Source organism: Littorina saxatilis, linkage group LG12 (assembly GCF_037325665.1).
Source record: "Littorina saxatilis isolate snail1 linkage group LG12, US_GU_Lsax_2.0, whole genome shotgun sequence".
Lineage (NCBI taxonomy): Eukaryota > Metazoa > Mollusca > Gastropoda > Littorinimorpha > Littorinidae > Littorina > Littorina saxatilis.
In genome coordinates this window covers 53,435,988-53,448,157 of record NC_090256.1, presented here as the reverse complement: position 1 = coordinate 53,448,157, position 12,170 = coordinate 53,435,988, and the positions used below count along the sequence as shown (strand labels likewise).

At 41.6% G+C, this 12,170-nt stretch overlaps 1 long non-coding RNA gene across 1 annotated transcript; it reads left to right on the top strand.

The window, feature by feature from the left end:
• The first annotated feature begins 4,183 nt into the window (after window positions 1–4,183).
• Window positions 4,184–7,950, top strand: LOC138982246 (uncharacterized). The gene is made up of 2 exons (XR_011460817.1): window positions 4,184–4,350; window positions 6,975–7,950. It is a non-coding gene; the product is annotated as an uncharacterized lncRNA (long non-coding RNA).
• Window positions 7,951–12,170: the final 4,220 nt, after the last annotated feature.

The window sequence follows — 12,170 nt, the reverse complement described above, 5'->3', positions numbered from 1 at the left end:
AGCACAAACACCCTGTGACTGCTCGCAAGGAAAAAATAAATCTGGATGGCAGTATGGCTACAACTACGTCGTTTAGTGTAACCATAACCCCTGAATGTATGAACAGCAGAAAAGGCTGTCTTTGACGTCACTGTATAATAAGAAGCACAAAAGGGATTTTTTGGAACTTTCTCTTGGTTGGAGACAAACATGTCCGCAATGCATTCGTGCATCAAGCTATCCATGCAGTCGTTTATTGTTGATTCTTTAGCTCCTATATGGCAGGGGGATTTTCACTTTGTTTTCCTTCAATTTCACTATGGGAGTTGTTCTTAACATACGTTTGTAAAGAAAATTTTGGCTAATTGCAAAACAGCTGTAATATACGGCAGTCCAGGTTGTCCTTCAACTGTAAAAATGAAATAATGCTCTTTAAAGTATCATTTACAACAGTGGTGGCTGTTTTCACAAGTATGCTACAAAAAACACGACAATACATAATACATAAGGAAAAGCCCTATGTTTGGTCAGTTGGTGAGATAGGTAAATGTTATTTTTGTGTGACAGTTCTGATGGTTTTCAAAGGGCTAATTCTTTGCTTTTCGACATATGCCCAACTGAAAACGCTTTAGCAACTCAAGTGCACATGACAACCATCTAAATAGACTACATGTTCGCAGAAAACACAATACTGATTATAGAGGGAAAAATAACGGCTCTTTTTAAAAGCACGTTTAGTAGTGAAGTACTTTTAGGATTGTTTGGAATTTTTTACCAGCAGACACCCTTTCACTGCTGAGTGTCTTAGTATTGTAAGATGTGTGATTTGAATTTTGGTTTAAAGGTGCCTTTGGTTTGAACACCCCTACCCCTACGAGGCAGAAATACAAAGAAATAGAAGGAAATTGAGCCTATTTGGAACCAGACTTTAGTATGTTCCCATGGGGGGATTCACGGTGCGAATGACACTGCGTCAGCTTGTTCATTTATCTTTAGTATTTTCTTCAACTTTAACTTTTAGGACCATGTATGAGGTTGTGGCAAGCTAAATACACAACACGACGACGTCTCGGAAAAATAGTAAGGATTATATAGGGAAAAACAACAGTGTCAGTTAATGTCCGTTTTGAAGGTGTTAGTGGTTGGGGATTTTGAAAAGCATCAGACATCAGGCAGATACAATCCTTTCTGCGTGTTCTGGTGCAGAAAGAGTTTTCAGTTTATACATTGGGGTGACCAGTAGATACCGTTTTACAACCATAGCCCCAAACGACATTTACAGAGCCCAAAGAAGGATTAGGGTCAATTTCAAAGCCACTTTTCCATATGAAGCGCCAACTTTATATGAAAATGTGTTTAATAAACATCAAAGGACTGAGGTTGAACTTTCTGATAAGGGACATTTTAAACCTAGTCATTGTCACTTCAACGTTGTTCTCTTATTTGCTTGGATCATTATCTGTCTGTGATTCCGTTTGCTTCAAAGGTCGTTCGTTCTTTCTTTCTTTCTTTCTTTCTTTATTTGGTGTTTAACGTCGTTTTCAACCACGAAGGTTATATCGCGACGGGGAAGGGGGGGAGGGAGATGGGATAGAGCCACTTGTTAATTGTTTCTTGTTCACAGAAGCACTAATCAAAAAATTGCTCCAGGGGCTTGCAACGTAGTACAATATATGACCTTACTGGGAGAATGCAAGTTTCCAGTACAAAGGACTTAACATTTCTTACATACTGCTTGACTAAAATCTTTACAAACATTGACTATATTCTATACAAGAAACACTTAACAAGGGTAAAAGGAGAAACAGAATCCGTTAGTCGCCTCTTACGACATGCTGGGGAGCATCGGGTAAATTCTTCCCCCTAACCCGCGGGGGGCTTCAAATGTCGTCAACGTGCTGGTAGCTTTAAATTCCCCTTCCATAAAAACGTATTATTCAAGATGAAACAAGGAAGAGCAAAGGATTAAAAATACACGAACAAACAAGCCACAAAAACATTGAGAGTGAAGAGCAAATGATTAAAAGTACACGAACAAACAAGCCACAAAAACATTGACAGTGATGGATTTCTGCTGTCATGGCGACATTTTAATTACTTCAACCTTCAAGCAAGTCTCTTTCTTGTTATGTTGTTTTGCTAAGTTTGTCAAGCAATTTCAGGTGCGGTGAGTGGTTTGTGTGTGTGTGTGTGTGTGTGTGTGTGTGTGTGCGCGCGTGCGTGCGTGTGTGTGTGTGTGTGTGTGTGTGTGTGTGTGTGTGTGTGTGTGTGTGTGTATGTGTGTGTGTGTGTGTGTGTGTGTTTTTCGTTGGGTTTTTTTCTCACCTGTTTCACAAAATAATTGTTCGACGTTATGAATAACTCATAACATGCAATATGTTGTTATTGTGAGAACACAAGATTCTTTCTTCCGTTCCTTTAACTTTTTATGGTCTCCCTTTGTAAGGGTATCCTTCTTCTTAGACACATTCCAACAAGTCGTGTAAGGCGAAATTACTACATTTAGTCAAGCTGTGGAACTCACAGAATGAAACTGAACTCACTGCATTTTTTCACAATGACCGTAGTCTGCTGCTCGTGCAAAAGGCAGTGAAATTAACGAGCCTGTTTAGCGCGGTAGTGGTTGCGCTGTGCTGCATAGCACGCTTTTCTGTACCTCTCTTCGTTTTAACTTTCTGAGCGTGTTTTTAATCCAATCATATCATATCTATATGTTTTTGGAATCAGGAACCGACAAGGAATAAGATAAAAATGTTTTTAAATCGATTTCGGAAATTTTATTTTAATCATAATTTTTATATTTTTAATTTTCAGAGCTTGTTTTTAATTTGAATATAACATATTTATATGTTTTTGGAATTAGAAAATGATGAAGAATAAGATAAACGTAATTTTGGATCATTTTATAAAAAAAATAATTTTAATTACAATTTTCAAATTTTTAATGACCAAAGTCATTAATTAATTTTTAAGCCTCCAAGCTGAAATGCAATACCAAAGTCCGGCCTTCGTCGAAGATTGCTTGGTCAAAATTTCAATCAATTTGATTGAAAAATGAGGCTGTGACAGTGCCGCCTCAACTTTTACAAAAAGCCGGATATGGCGTGATCAAAGACCTTTATCGAAAAAATGAAAAAAACCATCTGGGGATATCATACCCAGGAACTCTCATGTAAAATTTCATACAGATCGGTCCAGTAGTTTACTCTGAATCGCTCTACACACACACACACACACACACACACACACACACACGCACACACACACACACACACACACATACACCACGACCCTCGTCTCGATTCCCCCTCTATGTTAAAACATTTAGTCAAAACTTGATTAAATGTAAAAATCAAGACATGCTGTTTTCTGAGCAGAGTTGGAATTTTGTGTTGAAATGATTTCACACAAGACGCCTCAACAAAATCAATCCAACAACAACAACTCCGACACTTCACACAAAGCAGACAGACTGTTGATTTTCGCTGTGTTTCCAAGTGGAAGGATGCTCTCATCCCACACAAAAGCCTGGAATGAGCTTTGGCGATGGACACGATTGTCTACAAAATGGCAAAAACGAGAAAAATGGTTTCTACAATATTGAGCTAACACTTTTGGACGCTTCTCTAGAGATTTTTTTATGTTTTTTACAACATGGTTTTTCAATCCCCCAAATGTACGAATGAATTCCGCTGCCAGATCTTTAAAAGGATGAAATCACAGCCCAACATATGCAGACATGCTGACTTTCGAAGAATCTAAATCATCAATCATGGGGAAATGATTACTTTCCTGCACATGCAGTCATTCGGATTTCGTTACAGTTGCGCAGGCATTCAATTTCAATCTTGGGTGAATGTGGTTAATCAGGACCAAAGGGGGTAATGGGGGTGGGGGGGGTTGTTATACAAAGATTTGAGGGTGATTGTTGAAAGGAACATGGATTACATGATTGGCAGATGATTTTTTTCAAGGATTCAGCGTTTATGTTCCAGCAATATGTAACCTACGTAGAAATTCCAAAAGTTACACCCAACCCCTTTCGTGCTTAAGACGACGACTTGACAAACTAGGTTAGAAACCCCCTTTGTGCAAAGATAGCGTCTAAATTTCCGTTAAAATCGATCTAAACATAACCTCGGGCTTAGTCTATGCACTGTCGATAAAACCTACACTTCAAACCTACTCAGACGGAACTCTCCGCTTGCCTTGACTTACAAAGTTGAGTCCCGTCATAGAAACGAGGTCACGGGGACAGCTTACGCAAGCACTATTGAATTGTGGTAATGTATTACTCGATCAGATTGGAAGCTTCCTCAACCAGAAGGTTCTATCTCCCCTCTTCGCTTTCCAACAGATATGGGCTTTTTGGTAAATATTCTTCGACAACCTTGACTAACACCTTCGCATGCATGATCTTTTTCACCTTTCCGCTACAAAGTTGTATCTCCGTTCCTCGTTTAGTATGATATAAGGCCTTTCGGGCTAGTTTTCTTCGCAAGCATGATTAAATATGAACGACCGACCGAGGTATAGAAAACAGCTGCTGTGGATTGAGTTACGTGGCCTGCACACGCCAAGTGGCCTAGTCTTGCTGGATTTGATTGGCTTTCAAGTGCTTTCCAGCCGTTTCAGTAAACACTCATGTGAAAACGAGCAAGCTGATGAGATATTGATATTGTATGCACTTATCTGCGATCAGCTGAGTGGGTAATGCGACAAGGCCAAATGTTGTGTTGAAGGGGAGGTGGGCGGGGGAGGGAGGGTTGTGGGGAAGGAGGTTTAACCCAAGGCCAAATGTTGATGAAAAGATCAAATTAGCCTTCAATGACACTTTGTTGATGATTAACGGATAAGTTGGTTAATTTGTCGTTGACTGGTAATTATTTGTAAGTGCATGGTCAGACGATCATTCAGCCTGTATTTGTGTGCCTGTTTCCGTGTGAAAGCGCGTGCGCACATCTTTGTCGTCTTCGCCGTCTGTTTGTACAACTTGTAAGTTCATATTGTTTCCATGCCAGCTTTGTGAATCAATCGTCTTTACCGTGTAACTCTTTGGACTCCAACTAAGATCGATCATGTCATGTTGAGTTCATGCGGTCTCTGTAAATTATTAATGTAAGTACTCTTGCATGTCTGCAGGTTCTGTGTCAGTTTTCTGGGTAGCTGATCAAAGCCCTTCGTAGATGAGATAATCTCCCACTCGTTAGGGCTAGCAGCAATGACCATTAAGTTCAAATGAGTACGAACACATTTTGATTATGTCCGTGATATAAACCAGACTGTGTCAGTTGTTCGCTTGTGTTCAGTGAACCAAATCAGATCTGAAGAAGATTTGACGTTGAATGACGTTACTCCGTTATTTCTATCTGATTGCGGAGTGTCACAAGACACGTTTCCTGGCGTTTTTGAAGTTGAATTTTCCTGATTTGATTTTGCTGTCAGTGGGGCCCTGGTTGCCATGACGCTTCGTCACTTCCCTCCGCGCATGCCTAATATTGCTTCGATTTTATTTCCGGCTGCGGAGAGACAGAGCGACGCTACAGTAAACAGAATCAGTCATATTTCACGGGAAAATCGTGGTATGAAAAGTGAATGACAGTCAATTACATCGCTGTCAATCACAGTCTAACCCTTCGTTGTCTGCACGTGCCGCCGTGCGTCTTGATTTGAATGTCTGACATTTTCGATTTCCTGTTTCGCACCATCCAGTTATCTCTTTGAAGTTGTTGTTATGTAGGCAATAATAGTGCATTTCCGTAAAATTAGGTCTTCGAAGTACTGGATTTACGTCACAACTATTGACTTTTTCACACACGTGTATGTTGACTTTTTCACACACGTGTATGTTGACTTTTTCACACACACAGGTAATTGGGAGAAAGTTGGTCAGGAAAGTATTACGAACTTTCTGATGAAATAGAACATGTGGCGGTGAGTTTTAGGTTCCGCTGGAGGGAATTGAATGGGGGATGGAGTCGGAGATGCAATGTTTTCAAATTTAGAGATATCATTAAAGGCACACACAGCCTCCCGTAAACCACCCGTTACTGGTCACAGACACTGTCAGGCTTTTACACGCAGTACAAACACCCTTTCGTTTAAACACTCGCCGCTTGAGAACATCCTAGGTGCCCTCCGTAAAGAGCGAGCATTTTTCACAGAATTTATTTTTGCGCGGCCAGCCGGATTGTCTGTACCACAATCGGACGCCTCGTTTTGGCGCTAGAACTAACTTTTAAAATCTAAATAATAAATTGACAGCTTGGTACACAAACATTCTTGAATCGTTTCTTTTTTCATCAAGACGAGATCCGTACAACTCGAGGTTTTGAAATTTTTAAAAAAGGGAGGCCGGAAGCAAGTCACACAATGATCGTGTTTCACCAAGGCAAGCAGACGTACTTTCTGCATATCGCTTGCGTCTTTGAAGCTAACCGCAGCCGATAAGGATAAGTTCGTGTGACTCGCAGTCGTTTGTTGCATTTTAGATTCAGAGGTACACAATTGCGTTCTATTGCAGATACAGCAAGTCGCATTGAAATCACAAACTGACGACGAACTTGTGAAAAAAAGGAAAGTGTGTGCCACTCCACGATGGCTCAAGGGTAAAATAAACCACGAAATCTGGTGTGTGGTTTACGCAAGCTAAATAGCCATTCAAACGAACTGTGTCATTTAATGCTGTTATATGCTTTTGAAGTGTGTTCTATAAGGTTAGAACTGATTTTTTCGAGAAGATTGAAATCGTTATGTAAACCATTTGAGGCAGACTGGGCCTTTAAACTCTGTACTCATTGTGTGCATCGCAGACGTCACCAGCATGAAATAAGAGTTGCCATAATCATAATAATGATGCTTTTCGGGTGAAGCGCTACATTCCAAGTGAGACTAGACCTAAGGAAATGTACCAAGGTTTCACTGATAACGTACTTTGCTGTGCCCAGTGGCATCGTACTGGCGAAGGAACTGAGATGTCGTTATTTGTTGTGCAGGGATGACTGGTTATCCTGTGTGGTCCCCTGCCTCCGTAGTTCTCTCCTCACACAGCAGCCCTCGTCATCCCTTTGCCGGGATGCTCCGTTTTAAAATCCTCCGATGGCGGAGTACGGCTGCCGACAGTCACCTTTTCTGCACCAAGTAGCCCTGTGAGTGTTAAGGCGTGGGGACACTCAACACGACCACCAACAACATCGTGGACGACAACACCAACAACAACAACATCGACAACAACAACAACATCATCGACAACGACAACAAAAACAACATCGAGAAGAAGAAGAACAACAACAACAACGTCGAAAACGACAACAACAACAACAACATCGAGAACGACAACCACAACAACAACAACAACAACATCAAGAACGAACAACAACAACATCGAGAACGACAACAACAACAACAGCAACAACAACAGAAACAACAACAACAACATGCTGTAGAAATCATTTTTTTCTGAACAATCTTACTAGTCTTCCATTTGTGTTATTGAAAAACTTTTTAAACCGGATGCAAACTAAAACAAATAGTGTTAAGATTTGTTCAAGGCCATATCAAGTCGTTACCACTGACGTAAACATAGGGATCATATTTCCGACGAAACACCAAAGGATTAATGTCACTGGTGCCACGATACGACATCAATCAAGACCAAAATTTAATAAGCCCCGCAGTTTCTATGGTTTTCTACCCGAAGGAGTATGTACACATATAAGGCCAAAAAAAAAATGTCTGTTTAGGGTAACCCGACCGACCCTATCGATTTGGCGCCGACCCAAAAACTTTTTTTTGATTTCCAAAAAAAAAAAAGAAAAAAAAAGAGGTAAAAATGCTAAAAAGAGACATTTGGCGTTTCTTTCTCTCCCTTTCTCTCTGTTTTATTTATACGTTAGTTTTGAAACATGTATTCATCAAATATAAGAAGTGAATGTTCAGCCAACATAGCATTTACACACACACACACACACACACACACAAAAACAAAAAACTTTACCTACCTACCGACCCTACTTTTTTTGGTCATGTTACCCTAAACAGACAATTTTTTTTTTTTGGCCTAAGGAAGCACGTACTCACACACAATGTCAGGCCACGATGAAGTCAGCAACGAAAGAAGAAGTATGAAAACTATTAGTATTACAAATACCATATGACCTTGTTACTGGGGAGAAAAACAACATAATCTATATTGAAGTTCTGCAAATACCTTTATTCAAGGAGGGATTTGTGAAGGTTATTTATATTTTGTTTTTTCATTAAAATCAGCTGTCGTGGTCATAAATTCCTCGTCGATTTTGTTTGCTTCAAATTGTTTTATTTGTTTGGGAAGAGAGGTTGGTTGGTTGTTGTTCTTGTTCTTGTTCTTGTTCTTGTTGTATGGTGTTGTTTTGTGTGTGTGTGTGTGTTTGTGTTGTTGTTGTATGGTGTTGTTTTGTGAGTGTGTGTTGTTGTTGTTGGTGTGTGTGTGTGTGTGTGTGTGTGTGTGTGTGTGTGTGTGTGTGTGTGTGTGCCTGCCTTTAATCCTGATCTTAAAATAAACTAACCCCTTCTCCTTTTTCTCGTCCGATGAAACCATTATTCGTATTGATATTTGCACAAGCATCGTATGCATGGGAAGGTCGACATTACGTTTTAAACCAGTCCGTTTCAAGAGACGCTGTCCCTTTAAGCCTGTTTTTAAAATAAACAATTCCTTTCCTCCTTTTTTATCCGATGAAACTAGTCGTATTGACGTTTGCACAAGCAAAGGTTATATGAGAAGATAGTAAGATATTAACGTCAGTCTGTTTTAGGAAACGCTGCGCCCCTGTCTGTTTTAATGATCAACTAATCCCTTCCTCCTTTGTCATCCGATGAAACTAGTCGTATTGACGTTTGTAAGCAAAGGTTATATGAGAATATAGTTAGATATTAACGTCAGTCTGTTTCATGAAACGCTGCGCTCTTTGTCTGTTTTAATGATTAACTAATCCTTTCTCCTTTTTTCAATCACTTAAAACCATTAGTGATATTGATGTTTGCACAAACAAAACATGAAAGTGAACTAAAGCCTAATGAAGAACTTTCCGCAACGGACCGTCGATTCCTTGCAAAGTACACATCACCGGCAACTTGAGTGTTTATAGTGTAGCCTTTCAAACTACCCCCGGAAAGTATCGGCATTATACCTCAGTGAATTACCCCCATTAGTGGTAATAATGTTTTTCTGTTCTGGCTAGAATGGAGTCACTGACGGTGCTGCAGTCACAGGTAAAGTTCTCACGGTACCGTAGGTGCGCTTTTGATGTCACCCGGCTGCAGGTGTATGCGGGGGAGGTTGGTGTTTGGGGGAGAGTTGGTTGGACGGGTGGGACGTTGTGTGAGCATGTGACAGTGCAGGATATGGGGTCATTGTTAAATCAGAGTAGAGTTTTCTGGCAATTCAAACGTTGAAAAGGGTACTGGAGAAAGGCATGACTGTTGTCGGGGATGTGAGAGGGGTGGAGGAGGAGGAGGAGGAAGTATTCTTCGATCTGAGTACGGTTTTCCAGCAATACGAGGATTGAAGAAAATGTCCCCTCCCTCTCACTCACCCCTAGACAAGGATAACGTGGGAGTACTGAATGTGAGAGGGATGAAGGAGAAGAAGTCATTGTTAAATCAAAGGACAGTGCACTTGAAGTACGCGGGTCGAAAACAAAACCTGCAACACCCCCACACACAAAAGGGAGTAGATAATAATCTGTAACCGTGAAATACTGTTCGCTGCCTGACTTCCTTTTTGGTCCGTCCCCACAGAAAGGAGTTAATAAGCTGCAGCTATAAAAGAAAAAAATAAAGAAAAGTGCATGCTGTCTGACTTGTATTTTGGGTAAAAAATGATCTTTCCTCACATAATTCTCCAGGTGATTGCTCGGTCACAGACTTATTTTCGTACCCTCGTATGCTGTCACGGTTTCAGTGACACGAGTGGGAAAGGAACTCTTTGTGGGGCCGCCTTTCCCAAATTGCAATGCAATGCGCCTGTGCTGACTACCGCATTGCGGAAAAGTTTTGTTGACGATCACGAAATTCACGAAGAAATTGCCGGCGTGAAATCCGTGCGGGAAAATGGGGTGATTTTTCGCTCACTGTTAAATCACGTGTTCCGGGCATGCTATACCTGCGTATGGTAGGCGACCAGTGATTGGTCAGGGAGATCACCTGTTCTATGACAGGCGATTGCTGATTGGTGAGGGAGATCACATGGTTTTTCTTTTTCCCGTCGTGCTTTCTTTTTCTATACATGCTTTGCAGACGACAGGTCTGGATTCCGTTGACTAAGATTTGGAGGATTCCAACGCGTTGAAAAACTGGTTTAGGTCTACCAACGGGCTTCTGATGTTAGTGCAATACACAGAAGGCTTAGGACGGAGGGATTTGGCTACATATTTTCGCTGACGAGCGGGAGCCAAATATTCAAGCGGTTTGCTTGGGAGAGCTACGTTTTACAAACTGTTGAGGTAATTAGCCGTTACTTTACGCTGGTGACCGGTCAATGTCTGTGAAATGTAAACTCTGTTTTGTTTCTCCATGATAGCGTATAACTTGCTCATTATAACGCTAAATTGTAATCTGTATATGTTTTTTGCAGATATGGAGAGGAGGAGAAAATGTCTTGAGTTGTTATTAAAAGTATATTCTTGCAGGTACCACGTGCTCGCTGAAGGGGGAAGTTAACCTATGTTTAAAGGTGGAAAAAGGGGGGATTGTTGCCATGGTCACTGCACCAACTACTCTGTTTCAGCTTGCTACCCGGTTGCTACCCGGTTGCTACCCGGTTGCTACCTGGTTGCTGGAGACGGGATACACTTTGGCTACACTCTTGCTGGACGGGGGTTGCTGTTCTTTGCTGTACGGTTGCTGTTCTACGGCTGTTGCTGGTGTTGCTGAGACTTTCACCTGTATGCACCACTGCGCCACTGCGTTTCATCGAATGGACCCTGGCTACACTGAGAGTTTAGTGCACCCATGCGTAAACGCCCCCCACCTTGTCATCTTTCTAACCCTTTATGAAGAACTTTGAGTTGTGATAACGTGGAGTGTTAACGCCTGTACAGGCTAAGACTTTTTACAGAGCAGCTAAGTGTTTTCTAACTTTATACGATTCAGCGTGTTCTTATTATTTCATAAACTTGGTCGTAAAATCACTTTTGGCTTCACGAGAAGAGGGAGGTGGAGAGTTAGTGTATATAAACAGACGTCTAGAACTTATACTTTTGTTGATTCTAACTTTTTTGTGTGACTGCGAGAGTGGATCGTGGTGTGGTTAGTCAGTTAGCAGTAATTGACCGTTTTAGGTCATTCATTTGACGTATAAAACGTGACATATGCAAATCCCTGATCAGGTAAGTTCACTTCTTTTGTTGGGGGCGAGTGTGGAGTTGGGGGAGGGGATGGGTGGGAAGTTGTAGGTACATTTAATAGAAAGCAAGCAAATTCTGCCTTTTTGTCTCTCTGTGTTCGTTTTTGTGGCAACGTGAGTGTGAGAAACAGGATGCAGGTGTCTGTCTGTCTGTCTGTCTGCTCAGGTTTTTGTCTGTGTGCCTGTGTCCGAGCGCACCTGTGCCTGCGTGTACTGCAGTGCGTTCAGGTATACCAGTACATGTATGACTGAGTATGTTTGGCATGACAGACAGTGTACACAGGGGGACATGTGCGGCATTGTCATTCCCAACCCAAAACCGAGTCTATTTCAGGTATTTCGACCTGACGTCAGCATTTTCTGTGGCCGGTGAAGTAGCCAGAGGCATATCATCTGATCAATGCACAGAACAGGTCCTTTGCCTGTGCCAGCACTTTTATCGCCGCGCGCAATCAATTATTCACACCTGGGTTTTCAGGCTGAATTTCCCAGGGAAGATTTAACAGGGGGAAACACTGTCCGCCGGGTGGCTGTTTCTGTTGCATATTTGAAGTGTTGTAGCACTAATGGTATCGGCTTTTTTCTCCCCTGAGCTTGTTCTTTCAGTCTTTTTTTTGGGGGGGGGGGGGAGGGGATGGGGGGTGTGTCCTGCCGCAGCACATTGACGGTTGTAACAAAATTGCTTTCTGTTCCCGGTTCACTCGATTCTGTGGGTGAGTGCACGTACGTGTATATGTGTGTGCGTGTGTGTTTGCGTGAGTACATGCGTGTATGTGTGTGTCTGTGTGTGTGTTTGTGTGAAAGT